Below are 15,062 nucleotides of genomic sequence, written 5' to 3' on the forward strand. Positions count from 1 at the left end.
AAGGAATTATCTGTAGACCTCCAAGACCAGAGTGTATCGAGGCACAGATCTTGAAGCATTTAAGGCCACAATGAACACAGTGGCCTCCATTATCCCTAAATGGAATTAGTTTGGAAACACCAGGACTCTTCCTAGAGTGGGCAGCCTGGCCAAACTGAGGGAAAGGGGGAGAAGGGCCTTAGTCAGGGAATTGACCAAGAATCTGATGGTCACGCTGACAGCGATCCAACGTTTCTCTGTTGCGAGAGGAGAATATTCCAGAAGAACCACCATCTCTGCCGCACTATACCAATCAGGTTTGTATGGTAAAGTGGCCTGTAGGAAACCACTCTTCAGTAAAAAGCACATGACAGCCCGCCTGGACTTTGCCAAAAGGCACCCGAGAGACTCTGAGACCATGAGAAACACAATTCTCTGGTCTGATAAAAAAATGATTCAACTCTTTGGCCTGTATGGCAAACGTCATGTCTGTAGGAAACCAGGCATCGCTCATCACCTGGCCAATACCATTCCTACCGTTTAGCATGCCGGCAGCATCATGCTGTGGGATGTTTTTCCAGCAGCAGGAACTGAGAGACTAGTCAGGATTGAGGTTAAGATGAATGCAGAAATGTACAGAGACATCCTTAATAAAAATCTGCTCCAGGACTACAGACTGGCGTGAAAGTTCATCTTCCAACAGGGCAACGACCCTAAGAACACAACCAAGATGACAATAGAGCGGCTATGGGACAACTCTGGATGTCCTTGAGTGGCCCAGACTTGAACCTGATTGAACATCTCTGGAGAGATCTGAAAATGGCTGTGCACCAACGCTCCCCATCCAACCTGATGGAGCTTGAGAGAAAGAATAATAGGAGAAACTGTCCAAAAATAGGTGTGCCAAGCATCATACTCAAAATGACTTGAGGGTTTAAAGAGGAAGTAAACCCTGATGGGTTTACTTCCTCTTTTTTTCCCTGCAAAGGTAAAGCATAATGGACTACTATGCATCGCATAGTAGCTCATTATGTGTCACTTACCTGACACAGGAGCCAGCGAAGTCGCCGCTGTCCCCTGTAGTCCGCCGCATCCATGTTGCTTGTGGCGTCTCGCAGCTCCGACGAATCACAGCGGCGCAACCGCGATGACGTCACTCCCGCGCATGCGCACGGGAGTCGCGCCTCGCAGCTCCGCCGCTGTCATACGGCGAAGCCGCGATGACGTCACTCCCGCGCATGCGCACGGGAGTCGACAAATTTGGCAAATCCATTCTTGGATTTGCCGCATTTAGTGCGCCTGCGCGCCGCTGTCTACGGCGCATGCGCCGTAGACAGCGGTGCCCATTTTCGGGCAAATATCTCCTAAACCATATAGGTTTAGGAGATATTGCTTGGACCTACAGGTAAGCCTTAATCTAGGCTTACCTATAGGTCCAAGTTGTTTGGAAGGGTTTACTTCCTCTTTAATTGGTGCCAAAGGTGCTTCAACAAAGTATTGAGTAAAGGCTGTGAAAACTCACGTACATGTGATTTTTAACAAGTGTAGAAAGATTTCAAACTTCTTTCATGTTGTCATTATGGGGTATTGTTTGCAGAATTTTTAGGAAAATAATAATTTTAATCTATTTTTGAATAAGGCTGTAACATAAAATGTGAGACAAGTGAAGTGCTGTGAAAACTTTCCAGATGCATTGTATACAGGCGGGTGGGTGCAGTCCAAGGCTAACAAGTACTTTGGGGGAGCAAACATTTTGTCAGGGGGTTTTCAACTTCTATAGAGGAAGACTTGGAACAGCAGGTACACCGGGGGGGTCGCGCTTAGAGGTCACCAAGGTTATGGGCAGATAAGATAAAGAATCTCAAGGCAGGAAGTGTACTTGCCACCTCTGTATTTAGGCCTTATTCACACCATACAATCATAAAAAAAAATGTTCAGAAAAAAAATGAGCAGATTTCATTTGCAGAGACACAAGTTCACATCCAATTTCATGAGCCTTTCAATGAAATTTCTTAGCATGTTGACATCAGTTTTCATGCGTTTCTTTGGTGCCCTGTTCACACCACAGAGTTAATGTCATGTCAGTTTTTTTCCCCACGCAGAATACTACATACACGTTGCATATTCCTGAGCAGACAAAAATCCACATGTGATACTAGTAATGTGGTGTAAACAGAGAACATTAAGGACAATTGTTTTTTTAGCGCACGTGCAGAAAAAAAACTGACGTCTCTGCACATGGCGTGAATGTCTAAGTGTTTGCAAATACCTGCGTGTTATGTGCCACAAAGACTAGCATGACTGTAGTAAAAAAAAAAAAAAAAAAAAGAAAAAAAAAAAAAACACACTCAGGCTAGACTCGCATGGGTGCGCAACAGTGGCGGCCGCTTCATTAGGGGTACAGGTACGCCGCGCCCCCCTAATCCATGCACCCGGCCCCTAATATGCAATGTTTTTTTTTTTCTTTTTTGAAGCACATGATTAGAACCTAAGACTCTGGCTTCATAAAAAGGTCGGCTCAGGGCGCAGAGGACTGAGCCCACCCAGTTATGTGACATTATTGGCTAATTTCTTCCTGCTTCTCCTCCCATCCAATCAAGAAGTGGTTCCCAAGCCATGATTGGCCAGGAAGTCTTAGGACTCCCAGCCAATTGGGTCTCAGGGTCCACTTCTTGTTCGGCCAGGAGGAAAAGCAACGGCCCAGCTCTTACCTCGGTAAGCTGCAGCAGGTGCAGCTTCCAGGAGCCCTATCCCGAATCCAGCAACAGCTCCTAAGGTAAAGGACATGGGTGGGCGCCTTCCAGGCAGGGCAAAAGAGTTAAGGTTTGCTAGTGCATGCGAGGGGGCCAGGGGAAGCTTTCAAGAGCCTGCCCATGTCCAATCAGTACCTTCCCATTCATCAAACGCGGGGGTGGTGAATGTGGGAGGGGGGGTTCCGTTTGTCCCCCAAAATATTGAGCACCAGCCGCCACTGGTGTTCAACGGGTGGCCCTCCAGCTGTTGCGCAACAACAAGTCCCATCATGCTGCTTTCTTGAAGTACCGCAACAGCTGGAGGGTCACAGTTTGAGGAGCCATGGGCTAGAGGGTAGAGGGTAGAGGAAACAGATACACCCAACAGAGCTAAGGGAGACTCAGAAGACGGCATACACTGTAGGAGCAGAGGAAAAGATTCTACACTGCAGACATCAAATCTTTAAATCTTTAATAAAAATTATTAAAAGTTGAGGGCAGTGTTCACTTTTTATTTTTTATTTTGTTTTATACATGTCATAACAAGCCACACGGGCAGTGTCCACTTAAAGCAAACTTGTTATGGGAAAAAAATATCTGGGGAAATATGTGCAGACTGTCAAAAAGGTGAAAAGTCAACATTTTAAAAAATGAATAAAATATGAAGCTTACTGCATTATCCACAATATCCAGAAATGGAGAAAAATAACACAAAAAGAAATAGTGTGGGGAAAATTTTGGCTTTGCTTAATCATGACAGCATAAGAACCACTTAAGTTAGTACCCCAATCAGGGTTATATTTAAGGCTTAGGTAATATAGCTTTACTTATTATTGTTCCCTGGACAATCAGTCTATATATATATATATATATATATATATATATATATATATATATATATATATATATATATAACTTTGGAGAAGAAAAAAAAACATCTAGAATATCAGGTAAATTAAGGGTTGTAATATTACCATAAAATGGGTTGTAGCATCATAAATATGTATAAGTTGGAATGATCTCTTTATGTGGTATATGAATGTATCAGGGTTGGTTCACACATGTGTGAATAAAAAAATGCAGGTAAAAAACTTTTATGCAGTCACTTGCATTTACCTGCATTTTTAGCAGTGTTTTTATGCGCAACTTTGCTTTAAAGCGGTTCTTCACCCTAAACGGGAAGTTCTGCTAATCTGATCGCTCCCCCCCTCCGGTGCCACAATCGCCACCTTTCAGGGGGAGGGGGGTGCAGTTACCTGGATAATCCAGGTATCTGCACCCACTTCCGGGCAGACCGCCGCAGACGCCCCGTCCCTCCCCTCCCGTTGTGTTCTGGGAAACACACAGTTCTCAGGACAAAGCGGGGGACCAGAAGAGACGCGCAGCGCGGCCCGCGCATGCGCAGTAGGGAACAGGGCAGTGAAGCCGCGATGCTTCACTTCCCGATTCCCTGACAGAGGATGGCGGCGGGGGCAGCAGCGAGACGAGCGATCGCTCGTCATCTGCCGCCAACATCGCTGGACCCTGGGACATGTAAGTGTGATTTTATTAAAAGTCAGCAGCTGCAATATTAGTAGCTGCTGGCTTTTAATATTTTTTTTTAGGTGCAGAACCATTTTAAGTGGACACCATTTTGTTATGACATGTATTGTATAAAACGAAATAAAAATAAAAAAATAAAAAAAAAGTGAACACTGCCCTCAACTTTTAATGCGCTTTACCCCTCCAGGGTAAATTTTTCCACTAAGTGTGGAACTGAGAGGGGAGCACGAGTGGAATTCACCTATTTTGCACTTAAGCTGTTTTTGATCCAGGCACAAGACACTTTGGAAGTTATGTCACAGAGACAATATTTTTGTTGCTGTTGGACTGTGAATTACTTGCACCAGAGCAATATATATATATATATATATATATATATATATATATATATATATATATATATATATATATATATATTTTTTTTTTTTTTTTTTTTTTTTTTTAACCACATGAATTTATTTATCAGCTTGATTATTTGAATTATTTAATGGCCACTTTTATCATTTATTCTTTGCACTACTAAGCACATTGCACTTTTTTATATGAATATTTGCATTAGACGATTTTTAGAAATCCATTTCATATTGAGTATACATAGGAAGGAATTGCATAATGCAAGGCACATATACATCTTTTAAATTACATCAATTGGCACATTACATACTACCAACTCCACCTTGTGGAGTTTTTGGGGTAGGCAGCAGCCATATTTATTTATATCTATACACTTTTACCAAAGTGCAGAATAAAAATTTATTTTTTATATATTTTTTTCCGAGTAACCATTACCCAGTCCCTTTCTCTGAAGCCTCAGCTGCACTGCAGAAGAGTAAAAAGGAGATAGAGGCTCCTGGTTAATCTTAAACCAACGCATAGTAAACACAGTTTACAATGCTTTAGTTATGAATGGACATAGGAGCAATCTGTACCGATCACTCACTGTGTTAATTCAGGAGAGAGGAGAGGTAGAGGAGGGAAGCCAGCAGCACTGGGAGGGGAATAGGGGGCATCAAAAGGAGCACACAGGGGGGTCCATGTAGCAGGGGGAATCCAATAGTGGGGGTGATATATGCAATGGGATGGGGGGGTATATTACAAGAACAGATCTCCTTATGCGGCTCTCCATGAAGAAGCTGTCAGATTTACCAAAACAATGTAGTACAAGGGGCTTCCTGATTGTATACAAATTGAAACTCTTAAGGTTTGACCTCATATCATATGGTTTTGGTAAATATCAAGACAAAAATCAGCAAAAAATCTAATAGTGTATATGGGGCTAGCCATATAGGGAGCTTGGTGTGATCAACCAACACAGCTCTCTGCTCTAGTCTGAACGGGCCCCTCAGAGTACGTGAGATCATACATTTTGCCAGCAGCTGGTCCTTGCTATACTAACAATCCACAGCATGAGATTTACTGAAACCAGGGTACTGCAGTATTGCAAAAACAGACAAATTAAATTATAACTTACCGTTTAACACTCCACTATTGGTGCATCGCAGTTCACCATGAAATACAGATAAATAAACAGTTTATGATGTTGCATGCCCAGTCCACTAAAAAAAATAATAATAATAATATTAATGAAAACCATGTGATTGAAATACAGTATCTAAAGTGTACGATTACAATAGTTCTCTTAACTGAAACACTAAGAAAACTACAAAGTGCTCTACAAAGTATTAACGCAAGAGGGCCGAATAATTTATTTATTTTTCTTTTTTTTTATTAGTTAAAAAAAGTTTCAAAAATCCAATAGATTTCGTTCCACTTCACAATTGTGTCCCACTTGGTGATTCTTCACAAAAAATAAAAATTTTATATCTTTATGTTTGAAGCCTGAAAAGTTCAAGGGGGCCGAATACTTTCGCAAGGCACTGTGTATATATATATATATATATGTGTGTGTGTGTGTGTGTGTGTGTGTGTGTGTGTGTGTGTGTGTGTGTGTGTGTGTGTGTGTGTGTGTGTGTGTGTGTGTGTGTGTGTGTGTGTGTGTGTGTGTATGAGAGAGAGAGAGAGATATATATATATATATAGATATATATATATATATATATAATATATTATATACAGTGCCTACAAGTAGTATTCAACCCCCTGCAGATTTAGCAGGTTTACACATTCGGAATTAACTTGGCATTGTGACATTTGGACTGTAGATCAGCCTGGAAGTGTGAAATGCACTGCAGCAAAAAAGAATGTTATTTCTTTGTTTCATTTTTTTTTTAAATAGTGAAAAGTTTATTCAGAGGGTCAATTATTATTCAACCCCTCAATTCAACAGAATTCTGTTTGGTTCCCCTAAAGTATTAAGAAGTAGTTCAGGCACAAAGAACAATGAGCTTCACATGTTTGGATTAATTATCTGTTTTTCCAGCCTTTTCTAACTATTTAAGACCCTCCCCAAACTTGTGAACAGCACTCATACATGGTCAACATGGGAAAGACAAAGGAGCATTCCAAGGCCATCAGAGACAAGATTGTGGAGGGTCACAAGGCTGGCAAGGGGTACAAAACCCTTTCCAAGGAGTTAGGCCTACCTGTCTCCACTGTTGGGAGCATCATCCGGAAGTGGAAGGCTTATGGAACTACTGTTAGCCTTCCACGGGCTGGACAGCCTTTGAAAGTTTGCTCCCGTGCCGAGGCCAGGCTTGTCCGAAGAGTCAAGGCTAACCCAAGGACAACAAGGAATGAGCTCCAGGAAGATCTCATGGCAGTGGGGACATTGGTTTCAGTCAATACCATAAGTAACGTACTCCACCGCAATGGTCTCCGTTCCAGACGAGCCCATAAGGTACCTTTACTTTCAAAGCGTCATGTCAAGGCTCGTCTACAGTTTGCTCATGATCACTTGGAGGACTCTGAGACAGACTGGTTCAAGGTTCTCTGGTCTGATGAGACCAAGATCGAGATCTTTGGTGCCAACCACACACGTGACGTTTGGAGACTGGATGGCACTGCATACGACCCAAAGAATACCATCCCTACAGTCAAGCATGGTGGTGGCAGCATCATGCTGTGGGGCTGCTTCTCAGCCAAGGGGCCTGGCCATCTGGTCCGCATCCATGGGAAGATAGATAGCACGGCCTACCTTGAGATTTTGGCCAAGAACCTCCGCTCCTCCATCAAGGACCTTAAGATGGGTCGTCATTTCATCTTCCAACAAGACAACGACCCAAAGCACACAGCCAAGAAAACCAAGGCCTGGTTCAAGAGGGAAAAAAATCAAGGTGTTGCAGTGGCCTAGTCAGTCTCCTGACCTTAACCCAATTGAAAACTTGGGGAAGGAGCTCAAGATTAAAGTCCACATGAGACACCCAAAGAACCTAGATAACTTGGAGAAGATCTGCATGGAGGAGTGGGCCAAGATAACTCCAGAGACCTGTGCCGGCCTGATTAGGTCTTATAAAAGACGATTATTAGCTGTAATTGCAAACAAGGGTTATTCCACAAAATATTAAACCTAGGGGTTGAATAATAATTGACCCACACTTTTATGTTTAAAATTTATTAAAATTTACCTGAGCAACATAACTTTTTGGTTTGTAAGATATATGCATCTGTTAATAAATCCTGCTCTTGTTTAAAGTTTGAAGGCTCTAACTTATTTGCATCTTATCAAACCTGCTAAATCTGCAGGGGGTTGAATACTACTTGTAGTCACTGTATATATAATACACCAGTGTTTTTCAACTCCAGTCCTCAAGGCTCGCCAGCAGGTCAGGTTTTCAGGATTTCCCTCAGATGAAACAGCTGTGGTAATTACCAAGGCAGTGAAACTGATCAAATCACTTGTGCAAAATAACGGAGAGCCTGAAAAGATGACCAGAAACCCTGTCATACAAATAGACTTATAATTATATTGTGATATGGAAGTAATTAAAGCCGAGTTCCAGCCATTTTTTGTGTTTATTAAAAGTCAGCAGCAACAAAAAGTATAGCTGCTGATTTTTAACCTCCCTGGCGGTATGATTATGTCAGATTTTTGCGTCTGAAAGCGGTACAATTATTTTGCATAGAAATTTGGCGTTGATATTGTAGGCCTGTAATTCTCAGAAATAACACACTTAAATCTGTCCAAACACGAGTCTAATAAACATCCCGGTTATGATGAAGTTTGAAACACAAAATCATAAATTATAAAAAAATATTAATATAATAATAAGAAAATTAATTTCTCCACGATTCACTATCGCTCGATTCTCCAGGTGTTCTCATTTACTATCGCTGTTTTCTTTCTGGTCTAAAACCACTTTTGTCGTAAAGGGCCACATTTTGGTTGCTATGGAAAATCCCTAGTTTCCAGGCAGAAAGAACATTATATATCATGTAAAACTGCATGCAGGGCATTAGACAAAGCACTGGGGACAAAAGGGATGTGAAATAATTTCATGCAATAATGTAATCTGCAAGATTACAGTGTACTGTATTATGATTTTTCACCTTTTTTTAATTTGCCGCCGGGCTCCACCCAGTGCGTCGTGAACCCATGCCAGTCTGAGCTATGGTTTTAGGGCTTGTCACCCACTTTTGTTTTAACAGAAGTCAAACCAAGTGTCCTTTACATAATGGTTTTCCCACGCAGGGGTTTCAGTTTCACACAGCTAAACAGGTAAGCAACAATGCCAAGCCACCTGGCTCCCTCTTTAGTAGTACCATTGTTCTTGTCACTAGTCTCTCAGACCTTCTCACTTGCACTCCTGTCTCTCTGAATTCTCTCCTGGCTCACTGAGCCTTCAGTCAGAGCTCTCTGCTGCACAGGCCCACTTTAGGCAGTTTAATAGGCGTTCACCTGAAACTCCAGGCTCTCTCAGTCCTCTTAGACTTACAGATACCCTCAGCTCCCCTGTCTCTAGCGGTCTCGGCTCTCTCTCAGGTTCCGACTCAATTGGCCGCCTCAACTCCTAGTCCGACAGCCATCGAATGTCTCCAACATTGAGTGCAATCTCCCAAATAGAACACCTGTCTCCAGATAGGATCACATACCTGTCTTCAAACGGGAGCACACCCATCTCACAGCTGGAGCCCTGAGCTATTACCAAGCTTTCATTTGAAGGGCTGTGTGAACCTGGACACACACCTTGCTGATCCACAACAAAACCTGGACACTGGTTTGGATATTTATTCCATAAAAAAGCACTCTAAAATCCTTTAAACTCCAAAACCCAATCCTCGAACACAAAAATCCAGAGAAATCAGTAAAAATAACTCTCTACGCCCAAAAATTGATGTTCAAGGGTCCAGCACTCTGGATAGATGTGAACCCTGTATATGGTCTATAACTATGCTATGCTAACTATGCAGGGCCTTGCACTGAAACAAACAGACGTATGAGTGTCGCTAGCATTGCTGCAGAGGTTGAAGGGGTGGGTCAGCCTGTCATTTGTCAGACCATAGGCCACACACTACATCAAAGTGGTCTGCACGGCTCTCTTCCCAGAACAACGCCTCTTCTAAATATGATGCACAAGAATGCTTGTCTTCAGCAAACTGTATGCAGGCTGACTAGGTACATGGATTACTGGAACCATGTCCTGTGGTCTGATGAGCCCAAGATAAACGTATTTGGTTCTGATGGTGTCAAGCGTGTGTGGCGGTAGCTAGGTCAGGAGTACAAAGACAAATGTGTCTTGCCTACAGTCAAGCATGGTGGTGGGTGTGTCATGGTCTGGGGCTGTATGAGTGCTGCCAGCACTGGGGAGCTACAGTTCATTGAGGGAACCATGGATGCCAACATATACTGTCACATACTGAAGAAGAGCATGATCCCCTTCCCTACGGAGGCTGGACCGCAGTGCAGTATTCCAACATAATGACCCCAAAAACACCTCCAAGACGACCACTGCCTTGCTAAAGACGCTGAGGGTAAAAGGTGATGGACTGGCCAAGCATATCTGCAGACCTAAACCCTATTGAGCATTCTCAAAACGGAAGGTGGAGTGGAGGAGGTCAAGGTCTCTAATATCCTCCAGCTCTGTGATGTCCTCATGGAGGAGTAGAAGAGGACTCCAGTGGCAACCTGTGTAGCTCTGGTGAACTCCATGCCTAAGTGGGTTAAGACAGTGCTGGAAAATAATGGTGGGCACACAAAATATTGACACTTTGGGCCCAGTTTGGACATTTTTACTTAGGGATGTACTCCCTTTTGTTGCCAGCAGTTTAGACATTAATAGCCATGTGTTGAGTTATTTTGAGGGGATACCAAAGCTGTTATAAAACTGTAAACTTACTAGTTTACATTGTAGCAGAGTGTAATTTCTTCAGTGTTGTCACATGAGAATATATAATAAAATATTTCCAAAAATGTGAGGGGTGTACTCACTTTTGTGAGATACTGTACAATATATATTTGAAATAAAAATCTCTCTCGCTCTCTCTCACATACATAAGACCTCAATTTCAAAACATATTTGATGCCGTGCAAAATCTAAATAAAAAACTGAAAAATTATTGGAAGCTCTAATAAAACCATATTTTATTCACAATAGAAAACAAGGCTCAACTAAACAGTTAGCCACCAGGAATGCTGCTAAATAGAAGCCATGGTGGATATGAGCAGCTGTGATCTTCATGGAAAAAAATAGCAAACACTGTAATATACTCGAGTATAAGCAGAGTTTTTCAGCACATTTTTTTAGATTGAAAATCCCCACCCTAGGCTTATACTTGAGTCAATACGTTTCTCATTTTGTGGTAAAATTGGTGCCTTGGCCTATACTCGTGTATATACAAGTTTTCTCCTCATTTTCCTTTTATCTAAGAACAAAATATTGTGGGGGACAAACATGAAAACTAGGGCTGTTTTGTTTGACAGTAACCAACTGTCTGAAGGTAGCTGCATAATCCATAGTCCAAAACTACGAAGATCCTGTGTCCAGTATAATGGGGGAAAAAAAAAGTGGGAGAAATAAAGAGCACACCTTTAATTCTTTTATCTGCTAGGTGATAACAAAGGATAATATTTTGCAATTTACTTCTTTAGCCTAAGTTCACACTAGTGCTGCTACATAATCATGAGTTTTATGTAGCACGTTGTTAAACCCATTTTAATGCTTAATGCATTTTTCTGTAGAAGGTGGAGACAGGTTGACCAACACAAATCCCTGCTAGAAAAGGGGGGGGGGGGGGACATGCATTCTTCATGCCCTCCCATTGAAATCTACAGGGCCAAACACGCTCTATGTTGCACCAAAACAAGCACCTGCATTATTTTGAAATGAGGAAAGAAAACAAAAAAAAACACAAACACTATACGCTATTGAGAATGGACACCATGTACGATTTCCACTATCATGTATTCCAGCATGATGGCAGACATAGGAGAAATCGCAGCAGTGTGTACAGGGACTTAGTCCATAACCTACCATTAGGATAAATAGTTGGTTATCCAGTCAAAAGCATTTAGAGGTTGCAATTTCCTGTACTCCCTGCCTCTGGACTGTTATTATGTTAGTATAGTTTCCAGCTATATCCATGGACTACAAAAGTCTGTCCTCCTGTTATAAAGGAGAGGTAGGTGTTATGCAGTTCCAACACATCCCTGTCCTAGGGTGGCAATGCTGCCCAGTACGATTGTAACTCTAGGGACAAGATAATGACTGGGTAAGCAGGTTAGAAAAAAATAAGTGTGAAAAGACGAGCTGCTATACTAATTTTTGTTCTTGGGTTTAGTTTGCGCTCCAATATTATTAATTATATTAAAGTACTTCATACCTCCCATTTAAAAAATGTAGTGGGGAGCCAGGGACAAGGATTACGGATTACCGTATATACTCGAGTATAAGCCGAGATTTTCAGCCTCTTTTTTGAGGCTGAAAGTGCCCCCCTCGGCTTATACTCGAGTCATCGCTGTCTGCCTGCTCGATCAGCGTGTCGAGCAGACAGACAGCGGACATTCTACCATTCAAACGCAGCGCCTCCGCCTCCGCCTTCGCCTGTGATAGGCGGAACACTGAATTTCCCAGCAGCCTGTGTTCCGCCTATCACGGACATCGTCTCATCCTCGTACTACGGACGAGGATGAGACGATGTCCGTGATAGGCGGAACACAGGCTGCTGGGAAATTCAGTGTTCCGCCTATCACAGGCGGAGGCGGAGGCGCGGCGTTTGAATGGTAGAATGTCCGCCGAGGCGCCGACGAAGAGCGGCGATCCTGGCAAGGCACGGGACGGAGGCAAGGCACGACACGGGACGGAGGCAAGGCACGGCACGGGACGGAGGCAAGGAGGCAAGGCACGGGACGGAGGCAAGGAGGCAAGGCACGGGACACAGGCTCGGGACACAGGTAGGCTGGACACACACACACACACACGGACACACACACACAGGGATGGATGGATACACACACACACAGGGATGGATGGATGGATGGAGACACACACACACAGGGATGGATGGATGGAGACACACACACACACAGGGATGGATGGATGGATGGATGGAGACACACACACACACAGGGATGGATGGATGGATGGATGGAGACACACACACACAGGGATGGATGGATGGATGGACACACACACACACAGGGATGGATGGATGGATGGACACACACACACACAGGGATGGATGGATGGATGGACACACACACACACAGGGATGGATGGATGGATGGACACACACACACACAGGGATGGATGGACGGACACACAGGGATGGACGGACACACAGGGATGGACGGACACACAGGGATGGACGGACACACAGGGATGGACGGACACACACACAGGGATGGACAGGCATGTCTCACCCTCGGCTTATACACGAGTCAATAAGTTTGCCAGTTTTTTTGGGGGTAAATTGGGGGCCTCGGCTTATATTCGGGTCGGCCTATACTCGAGTATATACGGTATGTTTTAAATGCATCAACTGTCACAGTCTTGATGACGATCCTAGATGTAGTTTTAGAAAGTCTGACCACACAAAACAAAGATATTTCAAAAAGAACTTCAAAGGTCTATTTATAGCTAAACTGACAACATAAAATAACCCCAATTTAGTTTTAGCATAACAATTTACCAAAGTGGAGGAAAAGCCTACATTTAACGGCTTAAAAATGTTCCCTCCCCCTCCTACCTAAACTGCAATAAAAAAAAGTTGTATGTACTTTTTAAACTGCTTTGGTCACACACTCCTGCATCTCCCACAAATGGAGTACTTGACAACAATTGTCAATTCAGAGAGCCGTGCTGTCACCTATAGGCTCCCATGGCCCAGTTATTGGCACTCCCTCCTCTCCCCTGCAGCAGCCACTTATTGGCACTGGGAAGCCAAAGCTGTGAGATCCCGTGACCAGAGTAGATTAAAAGTAGGTAACTACACACAACTTTTTTTATACAGGTTAGGCAGGTTAGGTAAGAGGAAGAGGGAAGAAACATTTTTAATTAATGGTTATAGTCACCATAGGTTTTTCTTTCACATTAACCATTACATCTAAAATCACCACATAAATTAACACACCAAACAAATTAATTTCATAATTTACAGTAAACTTTCACAAGGGAGTCTTGAAAAACAGATATATAAAAGCATATATACAGTCAAGATTTAAAATCCTATAATAATTTTCTAATCAGTTATGTATTTTTATATTATTATTATATAATAATAATAATAATACAGGATGTATATAACACCAACAGTAGGAAGGCCCTGCTCACGGAGCTTACAATCTAAAGGGAGGGGGAAGGTGGAACAAAAGTTAACAGTTGCAGGTGATGATCTGATGGCGGTGGCTCAAGTACAGTTCTTAAGTGGAGGTGGGGTAAGCTTCCCTGAATACTGAGTTTTCAAGGATCGCCTAAGAGCTGACATACTGAGGGGCAGGGAGTTCCGGAGAATGGGAGAGGCTCTAAAAAAAAAAAAAAAAAGGAAGGCCTTGAGGCAAGCATGGGAGGATGAACCAAGGGAGCTAGAGAGTAGGAGGTCCTGGCAGGAGCAGAGAGAAAGATTTGGGCATTATCTGCAGATGAGGTTGGTGATGTAGCCGGGGGGGATGGACCTGTACGTTGTGGTTGGTGTTTTGAATTTTATACAATGGGATAGGGGAAGCAGTGAAGAGTCTGGCAGAGAGGAGTAGCAGTCATGGATCAGTTAGTAAGATATATTAGTCTAGCAGCAGCATTCATAATAGACTGAAGGGGGATAGCCTGTGTAAAGGTAGACCAGTGAGGAGGGAGTTGCAAAAAAATAACCAAGAAATGACCAAGTTGTTTTGTGTTGTCATTAGTTAGGAAGGGGCTTGTCAGCGCTGGGCTCAGCCCTTGCTTCTTTGAGCTGACTGCTCAGCTGTCGGCTAAGTGCCAACTCCCATTTCTCTCCATAGTTACTCAGCTGTTGTTGATATCCTGCTCGTCAGTCCTGCCCACTTAAGCCGTCCAGTTCAGAAGGTCTGTGCCTTGGTCAACATCACAAGAAACATCGCCTGCGTTTCTGTTCAACCACTTAACAACCGGCGCATCACATCCACATCCACAGGACCCGGCGCATCACGGATCGCGGTAAACGGCCGCTCATAGCGGCCGTTTACCACGTGATCGCTCCATCAAATGACGGAGTGATCACTTGTAAACAAACCGGTGTCATGTTATGATGCCGGTTCCTCCCTCCCCCTCTCTGTACCGATCGGAACAGCGGAGGGGGAAGAGATCGGTGTCAGCAGCGATGTGGGCTGCATCTGCAGTGCCCACATCGCTGCTCACCGAAAATTAACCCCTCAATTCCCTGCCAACACCCTGCAACACCCACCAATACCATGCAACACTCTGCAATGCTCTGCAAAACCCGCCAATATCCTGCAATGCA

General features: G+C 43.3%; 1 protein-coding gene across 4 annotated transcripts in view; it reads right to left on the reverse strand.

Annotated features, from left to right (window-relative positions):
• FER (FER tyrosine kinase) overlaps nt 1-15,062 on the reverse strand; it is a 491,045-nt gene that overhangs the window by 431,334 nt on the left and 44,649 nt on the right. For 2 of the 4 annotated variants that reach the window (XM_077462308.1, XM_077462307.1), the window contains exon 3: nt 5,725-5,809. The exons of the other annotated variants lie outside the window; for them this stretch is intronic. The gene's annotated coding sequence lies outside the window, so the exon portion shown is untranslated. The remainder of the gene's footprint in view (nt 1-5,724; nt 5,810-15,062) is intronic. 4 annotated transcript variants of the gene reach the window in all.

The sequence above is a fragment of the Lithobates pipiens genome, unplaced genomic scaffold (assembly GCF_037356315.1).
Source record: "Lithobates pipiens isolate NorthernLeopardFrog02 unplaced genomic scaffold, aLitPip1_a1.2 Scaffold_3, whole genome shotgun sequence".
NCBI lineage: Eukaryota > Metazoa > Chordata > Amphibia > Anura > Ranidae > Lithobates > Lithobates pipiens.